Raw genomic sequence first — 12,500 nt, 5'->3', positions numbered from 1 at the left:
ATTGAAAATAATGATAAATTGATTTTAGCAGGGCTGCTGAGTTAGCTTATAGGAGCGAGCTAAAGTAAGAAAGAAACACGCCGAAACACACCGACCGGCACCCCCGACGACGACCACGGGTAAACGGCGGGACTAACTGTGACTCTCTTAAGGTGTGAGGAGGCTTTGCCTCTTAAGCAAGTTTGACTGACGCCTACCGACACCGGTCAGGTCGGCGAGGCTCCCGGCGGCCCCGAGCGGGACCACAGGTTGCGGAAGGCGTCCAAGTGAGCGGCGGCGACGCCAGGAGGCCCCCGGGGTCGACTCCGCGGCCCCCGGGTCGGTGTGCGGGCCTCCAGAGCTCGATAAAGTAGTGGTGTCGCTAGCGGTCGAGAAGGCACTTTTCGACGCCTACTGCCACCCCCACATGGCGGTAGGCGCAAAACTGGAAAATCGCCGACCAGAAATGTCGCTTCGTATAATCGACGTTTTTTTTGACCACCATTTTCAGGTGTCGGAGGTGGGTCTGGACGAATACCAACACCATTTCTGGGGTTTCACAACCGCCCGGCTTCTCCGACATATGTTGGAAAGGAGTAGCGATCGAGCGAAGGGGGCTGTCGGTAGGCGGCCGCGGGTTGCATGTGTGCCCGGGACAGCACCCCCATCCAACTAAGGGGTGTCCCCCGGGGGCCAGGGGGACCTCGTCCAGGTCGGCCGGGCGCTTCCAGACGCCTACCGACACCGGTCAGGTCGGCGAGGCTCCCGGCGGCCCCGAGCGGGACCACAGGTTGCGGAAGGCGTCCAAGTGAGCGGCGGCGACGCCAGGAGGCCCCCGGGGTCGACTCCGCGGCCCCCGGGTCGGTGTGCGGGCCTCCAGAGCTCGATAAAGTAGTGGTGTCGCTAGCGGTCGAGAAGGCACTTTTCGACGCCTACTGCCACCCCCACATGGCGGTAGGCGCAAAACTGGAAAATCGCCGACCAGAAATGTCGCTTCGTATAATCGACGTTTTTTTTGACCACCATTTTCAGGTGTCGGAGGTGGGTCTGGACGAATACCAACACCATTTCTGGGGTTTCACAACCGCCCGGCTTCTCCGACATATGTTGGAAAGGAGTAGCGATCGAGCGAAGGGGGCTGTCGGTAGGCGGCCGCGGGTTGCATGTGTGCCCGGGACAGCACCCCCATCCAACTAAGGGGTGTCCCCCGGGGGCCAGGGGGACCTCGTCCAGGTCGGCCGGGCGCTTCCAGACGCCTACCGACACCGGTCAGGTCGGCGAGGCTCCCGGCGGCCCCGAGCGGGACCACAGGTTGCGGAAGGCGTCCAAGTGAGCGGCGGCGACGCCAGGAGGCCCCCGGGGTCGACTCCGCGGCCCCCGGGTCGGTGTGCGGGCCTCCAGAGCTCGATAAAGTAGTGGTGTCGCTAGCGGTCGAGAAGGCACTTTTCGACGCCTACTGCCACCCCCACATGGCGGTAGGCGCAAAACTGGAAAATCGCCGACCAGAAATGTCGCTTCGTATAATCGACGTTTTTTTTGACCACCATTTTCAGGTGTCGGAGGTGGGTCTGGACGAATACCAACACCATTTCTGGGGTTTCACAACCGCCCGGCTTCTCCGACATATGTTGGAAAGGAGTAGCGATCGAGCGAAGGGGGCTGTCGGTAGGCGGCCGCGGGTTGCATGTGTGCCCGGGACAGCACCCCCATCCAACTAAGGGGTGTCCCCCGGGGGCCAGGGGACCTCGTCCAGGTCGGCCGGGCGCTTCCCAGACGCCTACCGACACCGGTCAGGTCGGCGAGGCTCCCGGCGGCCCCGAGCGGGACCACAGGTTGCGGAAGGCGTCCAAGTGAGCGGCGGCGACGCCAGGAGGCCCCCGGGGTCGACTCCGCGGCCCCCGGGTCGGTGTGCGGGCCTCCAGAGCTCGATAAAGTAGTGGTGTCGCTAGCGGTCGAGAAGGCACTTTTCGACGCCTACTGCCACCCCCACATGGCGGTAGGCGCAAAACTGGAAAATCGCCGACCAGAAATGTCGCTTCGTATAATCGACGTTTTTTTTGACCACCATTTTCAGGTGTCGGAGGTGGGTCTGGACGAATACCAACACCATTTCTGGGGTTTCACAACCGCCCGGCTTCTCCGACATATGTTGGAAAGGAGTAGCGATCGAGCGAAGGGGGCTGTCGGTAGGCGGCCGCGGGTTGCATGTGTGCCCGGGACAGCACCCCCATCCAACTAAGGGGTGTCCCCCGGGGGCCAGGGGGACCTCGTCCAGGTCGGCCGGGCGCTTCCAGACGCCTACCGACACCGGTCAGGTCGGCGAGGCTCCCGGCGGCCCCGAGCGGGACCACAGGTTGCGGAAGGCGTCCAAGTGAGCGGCGGCGACGCCAGGAGGCCCCCGGGGTCGACTCCGCGGCCCCCGGGTCGGTGTGCGGGCCTCCAGAGCTCGATAAAGTAGTGGTGTCGCTAGCGGTCGAGAAGGCACTTTTCGACGCCTACTGCCACCCCCACATGGCGGTAGGCGCAAAACTGGAAAATCGCCGACCAGAAATGTCGCTTCGTATAATCGACGTTTTTTTTGACCACCATTTTCAGGTGTCGGAGGTGGGTCTGGACGAATACCAACACCATTTCTGGGGTTTCACAACCGCCCGGCTTCTCCACATATGTTGGAAAGGAGTAGCGATCGAGCGAAGGGGGCTGTCGGTAGGCGGCCGCGGGTTGCATGTGTGCCCGGGACAGCACCCCCATCCAACTAAGGGGTGTCCCCCGGGGGCCAGGGGGACCTCGTCCAGGTCGGCCGGGCGCTTCCAGACGCCTACCGACACCGGTCAGGTCGGCGAGGCTCCCGGCGGCCCCGAGCGGGACCACAGGTTGCGGAAGGCGTCCAAGTGAGCGGCGGCGACGCCAGGAGGCCCCCGGGGTCGACTCCGCGGCCCCCGGGTCGGTGTGCGGGCCTCCAGAGCTCGATAAAGTAGTGGTGTCGCTAGCGGTCGAGAAGGCACTTTTCGACGCCTACTGCCACCCCCACATGGCGGTAGGTGTAAAATCGGAATAGACCGGACCAGGAATGTCGAGGGGGAAAAAAATGACAAAGTCCTGGTGTGCCTAGGCGTCGAGAAGGCACTTTGCGACGCCTACCGACATCCCCATGTGGCAGTAGGCGTAAAACTGGAAAATCGCCGACCAGAAATGTCGCTTCGTATAATCGACGTTTTTTTTGACCACCATTTTCAGGTGTCGGAGGTGGGTCTGGACGAATACCAACACCATTTCTGGGGTTTTCCAGTTTGAAAGTTTTATAAAACATGTTCGGTAGGAAGCACACTTTGGTGTGTCGGTTCGTCGGAGCAGCGACTCTTTGCCTCGTGGTGGTCCGGAACGTCTCTACGGGCTTGTCGCAAAGGCGTCAGAAAGTGGCATCTCCGCCGCCTAGGGCTGTCACCGTTATCGCTGTCGCCGCGCTCCAACTTGTTTTGATCCGCCGCCTTCGTTCCTGCCAACCGTGCGCCCGCCTCATCGTCGTTAGGTTATAATACGTGGTACGTGTGTGTGCTTCTCCGTGGACCTAGGGCTGCTCGACGTGTCGAACGATATGTTGGAACAACTAACGGCTCCTTTTCCTGGTTCCATAGTCGTCGTGGTACCCGCGTCGTCAGCCATATCTATGTCCACCATGTTTAGCCGATACGTTTGCTGCAGCTTCTGCTTCCGCCTCAGCGTTCGCCGCTCTCAGCCGCCGCTGTTGTTGCTGCCGTTCTGCCATTCAACCACTACCTGCGAATCTTTCGATGATCGGCCGAACGACCCATCGCTGTGCGACCGATAAATCCTCCGGATTAGGGAGAAACGCCGCCGCTCTCTGCCGCCGTCGAACGGAAAAACGTACATTGTAACGAACGAACGAACGAACGAACGAATTAACGAACGAGCGAACAAACAAACAAAAATAGCCGCGGGGGATGCACTATGTAGATCCTGATCCCCTTGTAACCATACGTACGTTGTTCGATGCTCTCCCGTCCTGGAAGTCGCCGCAGCAAACAGGAGGATGAGCAGCAGCAGGCGCCGCCGCCGTAACCGCCGCCTGCCTGCCGCCTCCTACTCCTGTCAGCGTCCGATCTCACAGCCGTGTGAACGTTCGCTGACACCCGATTTCTTTCCGTCTGGCAAAACCTTGGACGTCCCGCTCGCGGTACACGTGCTGCAGCGACTTCTCGTCCGACAACGCATAAGCGTCGACGTCTGCCGCCGCATCTTCTGATACGTGGACGGTGATAGCGCTAGTCCCTTCTTGCGCCACCTCCACCTTTGTTAGCGCCAAAGAAGATCGATCGAGCAGTCGTGGTCGCAGTCGATTAACCCGTTTTCACCGTCCGCAGTTCCCAAGCCGCCGATCAAGTCGTTGCTCTTCTTGTTCGTTCTTCCCATACCGTCGATTTGCACGGCTGCCGGATGAGCCATCCTCTGTCCGGCGAAGCGCTCACGTCAGTGATCGATACTTGCACCGACAGTCCTCCCGCTCGCGACTCGGTGCTCGAATCGGACTCGTTCGTTTTTATCTCGATGCGATTGTGAAAAGGGGGACCGCGTCGTCAATGTCGTGTGTGTCGACGATGTTGTTCGCCCGGTCCGCCGCGTTGTTGTCGTTTTTTTTTTTTTTTTTTTTTTTCCCCTAACGTTCGCCGTCGCACGGACGAAAGGGTGAGAAAAAAAAAAAAAAGCTCGAAAAAGCCGCCCAAAAAAATCGGACCGAGGAGCCGCTTGCGAGAACGCGCCATGTGCACGTTGTCTCTCCTCGGTTTTCCGAGCACGAACACGACGCCGGTCGGTCGGTCGGTCGACGAAGGCGACGACGAAGGTGACGGGAAAATTTACGCCGCCGCTGCCCTGGTCCAGCTCCTCCCCGATGACGGCTGTGATGTTGACGTTGACGTTGGCGACGACGACGACGACGACGGAGACGACGACGACGACGAGACGGCATCGATGGCGACCACGATGACGACGACCTCGACGAGTTCAGTCTGCACCTTGACCTCCGATGTCCGTGTGCACTGCCGTCGTGCTGTTTGTCGTTTGTCGTATGTATCGCTGTCAAGGGTGCCGTTGTCGTTGTTGTTGTCGACGTTGTTGCTTGCTCTCTCGTCTCGGTCGGTTGGTACGTTGATGACGACGACGACGACGAAGACGACGACGACGACGACGAGACGGCATCGATGGCGACCACGATGACGACGACCTCGACGATTCCAGTCTGCACCTTGACCTCCGATGTCCGTGTGCACTGCCGTCGTGCTGTTTGTCGTTTGTCGTATGTATCGCTGTCAAGGGTGCCGTTGTCGATGTTGTTGTTGTCGACGCTGTCGTCTGTTCTCTCTTCTCGGCCGGCTGTGACGTGGACGTTGACGACGACGACGACGAGACGGAATCGATGGCGACCACGATGACGACGACCTCGGCGAGTTCAGTCTGCACCTTGACCCTCGATGTCCGTGTGCACTGCCGTCGTGCTGCTTGTCGTTTGTCGTATGTATCGCTGTCAAGGGTGCCGTTGTCGTTGTTGTTGTCGACGTTGGTCGCTTTCGTTCTTTTGAGTCTCGGTCTCGGTCCAAGTCAGGGGAGAAACAAAAAAGAGGCCATCAGCGCGGGCAGCGCGCTTCTTCTGACGGCGAACCCCCTCGAAAAATAAATAAACACGTGCCCGTCGTTGTAGTTGTCTGTCTTATGTCGGTCGGTCGGTCGGTCGGTCTGTCGTTCTGTCGAAACAAAGTCCCAAATTCCAACGATACCTGGTTGATCCTGCCAGTAGTCATATGCTTGTCTCAAAGCTTAAGCCATGCAAGTGTAAGTTCACGCCACGCATTAGAACGGGCGAAACCGCGAATGGCTCAGGAACCGGACCTAATCCTCGGGACCGTATTCCTCCTCGGAGGCGATGGATAACTGTGGCAATTCTAGAGCTAATACATGTGACACAGGCCGCGATCGGTCGGCGCGCCGTCGTCGCCACGCCTCGCGCGCTGGCACCCGCGTCGGCCGTTCCGGGTCGCGGCGCTACATATTAGACTGAGACCGATGCGCGTCATTCCGTCCTCCCGTCGTCGGCGTTCCCGCTCGCGGGTCCGTTCGGTGGCGGGGCTCATAGGGCGGCGCGCTCCGCTTTGGTGACTCTGGATAACTCACTGGTCGATCGCACGAGCTTTCACGCCCGGCGACGGGTCTCTCGAGGGTCCGCCCTATCAACTGTCGACGGTCGGTTAAGTGCCTACCGTGGTTACTACGGGTAACGGGGAATCGGGGTTCGATTCCGGAGAGGGAGCATGCGAAACGGCTACCACATCCAAGGAAGGCAGCAGGCGCGCAAATTACCCACTCCCGGCACGGGGAGGTAGTGACGAAAAATAACGACGCGGGACTCTGTCGAGGCCCCGCGATCGGAATGAGTACACTTCAAATCCGTTAACGAGGACCAACCGGAGGGCAAGTCTGGTGCCAGCAGCCGCGGTAATTCCAGCTCCGGTAGCGTATATTAAAGTTGTTGCGGTTAAAAAGCTCGTAGTCCGAACTCGGGTTCGTGGTCGCGCAAGCGGCCCCGGGGCGGCGGCGCCATCGTCCGTCGTTGACTTTGGTCGTCCGTTCGCATTCCCGGCCCTTTCCGCCGTGTCAACCGCTAGCATACCCGCCACGCGGTCCTGCCGGCGAGGTGGACGAGGAGGTCGTGATCGGGATCCGGGAAAAAAAAAACAAGTGGTCGTCGGTTCGGTTCCGGGAGTAGTCTAACGGGGGGGTGCTACGTGTGTGTGTTTGGGTGCGTTCATTCGCATCCCCGCACTCTGACCCCCGCGCTTCTCTCCCTCTCCCTTTCCGCGCGTTCCTCTTTTTTTTTGAACCCCCCGGTCCGCTCCGAGTCCCTGCTTCGTGTCTTGTCTGCGCGCGTGTTGCGGTCGGCGGTTTCTCCTCCAAGGGTGCTCTTAACCGAGTGTCCGCGGCGGCCGGTACGTTCACTTTGAAAAAATTAGAGTGCTCAGAGCGGGCTGTTCAAGCTTGCATACGATAAGCATGGAATGATGGAAGAGGGCCTCGTCTACGTCTGTCGGTCTCCGTCTACGGCGAGGCAATGATCGAAGGGAGCGGTCGGGGCCACTCGTATTGCGACGTTAGAGGTGAAATTCTTGGATCGTCGCAAGACGAACTGCAGCGATGGCGTGTGGCAAGCACGTTTTCCTCGATCAAGAGCGAAAGTCGGAGGTTCGAAGACGATCAGATACCGTCGTAGTTCCGACCGTAAACGATGCCGACCGGCGATCCGCCGGCGTTCGCTTCCATGACCCGGCGGGTAGCCTGCGGGAAACCAGAGTTCGGTTCCGGGGGGAGTATGGTTGCAAAGCTGAAACTTAAAGGAATTGACGGAAGGGCACCACCAGGAGTGGAGCCTGCGGCTTAATTTGACTCAACACGGGAAAACTCACCCGGTCCGGACACCGGTAGGATTGACAGATCGATAGCTCTTTCTCGATTCGGTGGGTGGTGGTGCATGGCCGTTCTTAGTTGGTGGAGCGATCCGTCTGGTTGATTCCGATAACGAACGAGACTCCGGCCTGCTAACTAGTGCGCCGATGTCAGTGATTTTTACGGCGGGCTCGGCGTCCTCCGTGGCGCTCGGGTCCGGGTCGGTTTTCTCACGCACTTCTTAGAGGGACGGGTGGCAGAAAGCCACACGAGGCGGAGCGATAACAGGTCTGTGATGCCCTTAGATGTCCGGGGCCGCACGCGCGCTACACTGGAGGTATCAGCGGGGACTTCGCCCCGGCCCGAGAGGGTTGGGAAACCTCTGAACCACCTCCCGTGATAGGGATCGGGGCTGTAACCAACCCCGTGAACGAGGAATTCCCGGTAGGCGCGGGTCAACAGCCCGCGTCGATCACGTCCCTGCCCTTTGTACACACCGCCCGTCGCTACTACCGATCGAACGGTCCGGTGAGGTCCTCGGATCTGGCCGACGACGCCGCCGGGCAGTGCGCGACGTGTCCGTCACGACACTCGTGCATCTACGCCTCGGCGTTCGATGCCTGGAGAAGACGACCGAACCCGATCGTTTAGAGGAAGTAAAAGTCGTAACAAGGTTTCCGTAGGTGAACCTGCGGAAGGATCATTACCGTTTTCCCGTTCGAGACTGGTTTGTTGTTTTCCGCCTACCTCCTCTGTCTGTCGGCGTCAACGCCTCGAATGCGCGCAAACAAACCTATAAAAGGCGGAGCGAGAGATAGATTTGTGGTGACGCGGAGGTTTTTAAAGCCCCAGCTCTTCTTGCTTGCTTCCGCGTCTTACCACCTGTTTGTTTTTTCGCCCACCGCAAGTGATGGCCGCTTCTTCTTTGCCTTGTCGCCGCTTTATCGTTTTTTGTTTTTTTGCAGCCGCTGTGCCACCGCCGCTAGCTAAAAACAAACTACTCGCGACATTGCAATGCCGTCACGCCTCCTCGCACAGACCTCCTCGCACACTACTAAATCTATATAAACAAAAAACTAATATAAAAAAACCCAAGTGCTGAACCCTGGACGGGGGATCACTCGGCTCGTCCGTCGATGAAGAGCGCGGCCAGCCGCGAGAACTGATGCGAATTGCAGGACTCAGTGAACATCGACACCTCGAACGCACATTGCGGCCCCGAGATCCCTTGTCTCGGGGCCACGTCCGGTCGAGAGGCGGAACGTTACATGTCTTTCTCCGTTAACGAAACGACATCTTGCCGTCCCCGTGCCCGCCCGGTCCTCGGCACGGTGGTAACCGGGACGTCGCAGGAGCGAGTGACGAGGGGGAAGAAAAATAAAAAAAGAATTGACTCCTTTCAATGTCTTTTTTTTTTTTAAAACCCTCTCCGGCCTCCTCCTTCGTCTCCCGCTGGCAGACCGCGGAGTCTTTTCCCTTTTCGACCGCGTGAAGAAACACTGTGGAGGAGGAGCAGGAGGAGTCTGTCCGAAAGCAGCCGAAGGGAGAACAAAACAAAAAAAAAGCACCGACCTAACCGACTGCCGACGTAAGCGCCGCCTGCTCGTCTCGCTCTCTGCCTCATGAAGGTGTCTCTCAGCGACGCCTCGAGCAGCGCGACGAGCACGGCCGTCGCACCGTAAAAAGGTGGCCGCGTCGTAGGCAACGTCGGATGGGGAGGACCCAGGCTTTTTTTTAATTGTTGGCTTCTTCATTTTCGGTCGGACGGGCGCTATATCGGCCAGCCGTCGTCACACGGAGGGTACCGATCGAGATTCCTCTCCTCCAAACACCACACTCTACTAAAACCGCCGCCCTCGGCTCGGACGAGACGACCCGCTGAACTTAAGCATATCGCTAAGCGGAGGAAAAGAAACCAACCGGGATTCCCTTAGTAACGGCGAGTGAACCGGGAGAAGCCCAACGCCGAATCCCGTCGCAAGTAAAAGGCTTCGGGACGTGTGGCGCATGGGTCGAAGGCAGCCGTTCGTTTTCGTCTCGCATAGTTCGGAGTTCCCTCGATCGGGGCCGCCCGCGGCGGGTGCCAGGCCCATTCGGTGCGGACGGCGAGCGACGGCCTTCGATCCGAGAGTCGGGTTGCTTGGGAACGCAGCCCAAATCGGGTGGTAAGCTCCATCCAAGGCTAAATACCGGGACGAGTCCGATAGTCGACAAGTACCGTGAGGGAAAGTTGAAAAGAACTTTGGAGAGAGAGTTCAAGAGAACGTGAAACCGCCCAGGGGTAAACGGGTGGGACCGCTCACCGCGATCGCGGGGGACTCAGTCCGGTGCTGCCTAGGCTCGAGCCCAAACTCGATGTGTGTTCTTGAAAGAGAGGCCGTCGCGGCACAGGTCGTCGTTCGTCGTGTCCGCGGGGGACTCGTTCCCCGCGGTTCCAGCTTTTGTGCCCGCGTCGCCGACGAAGGAGACGGGCCGCGTGGATAGCGGGAAGGGAAACGTGGTGACGACCGTGGCGTCGGTAGGTGGCTGCGTCGGTTGGCTGCGACGGAGGGGACTCGTCCTCTCGATCGCTGCTGCCGCCGGGCCCTAACCCGCCGCATCCGTCGCCGCCGCTTCTTCTTTCCTCCTGCTCCCTCCGCGCGCGACTCCGCTGCACCCGTCCCCTTCATCATCGCTCGGCGTAATCATGGCGCGGGCGCTTCGGCGCGACCTCCGCGCGGCCGGCACCGGACGCACTTCCCCTCCGGTCCGTCGTCGCGACCCGTTCCCGGCGTGCAGGTCGAACACGCGGGTTTTTTTCCGTAGGCGGCAGGCGTTTCATCACCCTGAAAACCCCCGTCTTCCCACCTTGTGAAGTCGGGGGCCACCGGCCGTCGGGCCCGCGAACGTAACTGCCCCTTTCTGCCGGGAACGGAGGAAATCTGACACGATCCGTTACACGTGGCGAGCCGGTCCGTTTTGATCCCGCCGGAAGTCGCGTGCGGGCGACGCACTCTGTGTGTCGCTCCTTAGGCGCCCCACCCGTCTCGGGCGCGTGCGCGATGAGAGGCGGGATAGGACTGGCGCGGCCTCGCCGTCACGCACCTCGCCGACGTTTCGGGTTCTTGTCGGGGGCAACCCCGCCCGCGCCCGTTTCCGTTTCCGGAGAGGTCGCTCGGCGACGCTTTTTTACTCGAGCCGCCCGCCACCCCGGGTCAGCGACGTGCATCGGCAACCCACCCGACCCGTCTTGAAACACGGACCGAGGAGTCCTGGCCGTTCGCGAGTCGTAGGGGCCACCTCTGACTAACCCCGAAGGCGAAGCGAAAGCGAGAGAGCGTGTAGGAGGGCGTCGATCGGGAGAGGTGTCGTGGCAAAGTCGTCCGGGGGTCGTCGGGGGGTGTCGTCGGTCTCGTGCCGTCGTCTTCTCCTCGCCTCACCCGCCTCCGAGCCGTGCCCGATCCCGCCGGCGCGGCGTTTTCGGCCTTCCGCCGTCGCTGCTGCGGTGCCCGCAACTTTTCCTTTTTTCTCTCTTCCCGAGAGAGATAGGAGAGGGAAGGCTCGTGGCTGACGTGCGGTTGTTTTTCCCTCCTCCCCGAGAGGGGACCGGCGCATCTTCCAAAAAGGGGAATTGCCGGGCGCCAGCTTCCATATCCTCCTTCCGCCCATCGGTGAGATCCCGCGGCTTGAACTAGTCCTATTTTGTCGTCGAGTTTAGGCGCTGCGCGCGGGCGCATCACCCCCGGGTCGGTTTCCCCTTTTCCGAGTACGACTCGGGCCGACTCTGGGCGTAGCGAGCGACCAGGGACCCGAAAGATGGCGATCCACGCCCGGTCGGGATGAAGCCAGAGGAAACTCTGGTGGAAGTCCGAAGCGCCTCTGACGTGCAAATCGATCGTCGGAACCGGGTGTAGGGGCGAAAGACCAATCGAGCCGTCTAGTAGCTGGTTCCCTCCGAAGTTTCCCTCAGGATAGCTGGCGCTCGATCGTCGCAATTCCATCCGGTAAAGCGAACGATTGGAGGCCCCGGGGCCGTTCACGGCCTCGACCTACTCTCGAACTCGGAACGGGTGGAACGGGCCGACTCTCCCGAACGACGGAGCCGACCCATCCGGCCGCCGCCGCCAGCACGCTTCGCTGGGCGGTTGGTCACCTCGAATGCGAGTGCCAAGTGGGCCACTTTTGGTAAGCAGAACTGGCGCTGTGGGATGAACCAAACGTCCGGCTAAGGTGCCTAACGCGACGCCCATGAGATCCCCGAAAGGGTGTCGGTCGATATAGACAGCAGGACGGTGGCCACGGAAGTCGGAATCCGCTAAGGAGTGTGTAACAACTCACCTGCCGAATCGACCGGCCCCGAAAATGGATGGCGCTGGAGCGACGGACCGATGCCGGACCGTCGCGGCGAGGAGCGATGAACTTTCGCGCCGAAACGATGCCGCGACGAGTAGGAGGGCGCCGCGGCGAGCACGGAAGCCTAGGGCGCGAGCCCGGGGTGGAGCCGACCGCGGGTGCAGATCTCGGTGGTAGTAGCAAATATTCGAACGAGACCTTCGAAGACCGAAGTGGAGAAGGGTTCCGTGCCAACGGCGGTCGAGCACGGGTCAGTCGGTCCTAAGACGCGGGCGAAAGTCTTCCCGAAAGGCGCCGGATCCGTTATGAAAGTGAAAGCGATCGAATCGAATCGAATCAAAAGCCCAAACAAAAACAAAGCGGCCGGCCTCCCGTCGAAAGGGAATCGGGTTAATATTCCCGAACCCGGACTCGGAGAGGGCCCGGGGGTGGCGACGCTGTCGGCAGCGATGTCGGCGGCGCCCGTCGCTTCCCGGGCGAAACCGCGGTGACGCAAGCGAGCCCGGAGACGTCGCCGGGAGCCCCGGGAAGAGTTCTCTCTTCTTCGTAAAGGACCATGTCCGTGGAATCGGCTCGTCCGGAGATACGGAAAAGGTACCTGTAGAGCGCCGCGGCTCGGGCGGCGTCCGGTGCGCTTTCGGCGGCCCTGGAAAATCCGGGTCCGGTTTTCGCAGCTCTCGAGTCGGTCCGTACCCACCATCCGCAGCAGGTCTCCAAGGTGTACAGCCTCTCGTCGA

General features: G+C 60.5%; 2 non-coding genes and 1 pseudogene across 2 annotated transcripts in view; all 3 read left to right on the top strand.

Moving 5' to 3' along the window:
- The first annotated feature begins 5,768 nt into the window (after positions 1–5,768).
- LOC145275130 (small subunit ribosomal RNA) lies at positions 5,769–8,137 on the top strand (annotated as a pseudogene).
- A 395-nt stretch (positions 8,138–8,532) lies between these two features.
- LOC145275125 (5.8S ribosomal RNA) lies at positions 8,533–8,690 on the top strand. The gene has a single exon (XR_013867058.1). It is a non-coding gene; the product is annotated as a 5.8S ribosomal RNA (ribosomal RNA).
- A 592-nt stretch (positions 8,691–9,282) lies between these two features.
- LOC145275126 (large subunit ribosomal RNA) overlaps positions 9,283–12,500 on the top strand; it is a 5,726-nt gene continuing 2,508 nt past the window's right edge. The window contains exon 1 of the ribosomal RNA XR_013867059.1: positions 9,283–12,500. This exon is cut by the window's right edge and continues 2,508 nt beyond it. This is a non-coding gene — a ribosomal RNA (large subunit ribosomal RNA).

Source organism: Euprymna scolopes, unplaced genomic scaffold (assembly GCF_053919585.1).
Source record: "Euprymna scolopes isolate OS-2025 unplaced genomic scaffold, ASM5391958v1 sca605, whole genome shotgun sequence".
NCBI lineage: Eukaryota > Metazoa > Mollusca > Cephalopoda > Sepiida > Sepiolidae > Euprymna > Euprymna scolopes.
The sequence above is the reverse complement of the archived record's forward strand: the minus strand, read 5'-3'. Positions and strand labels throughout refer to the sequence as shown.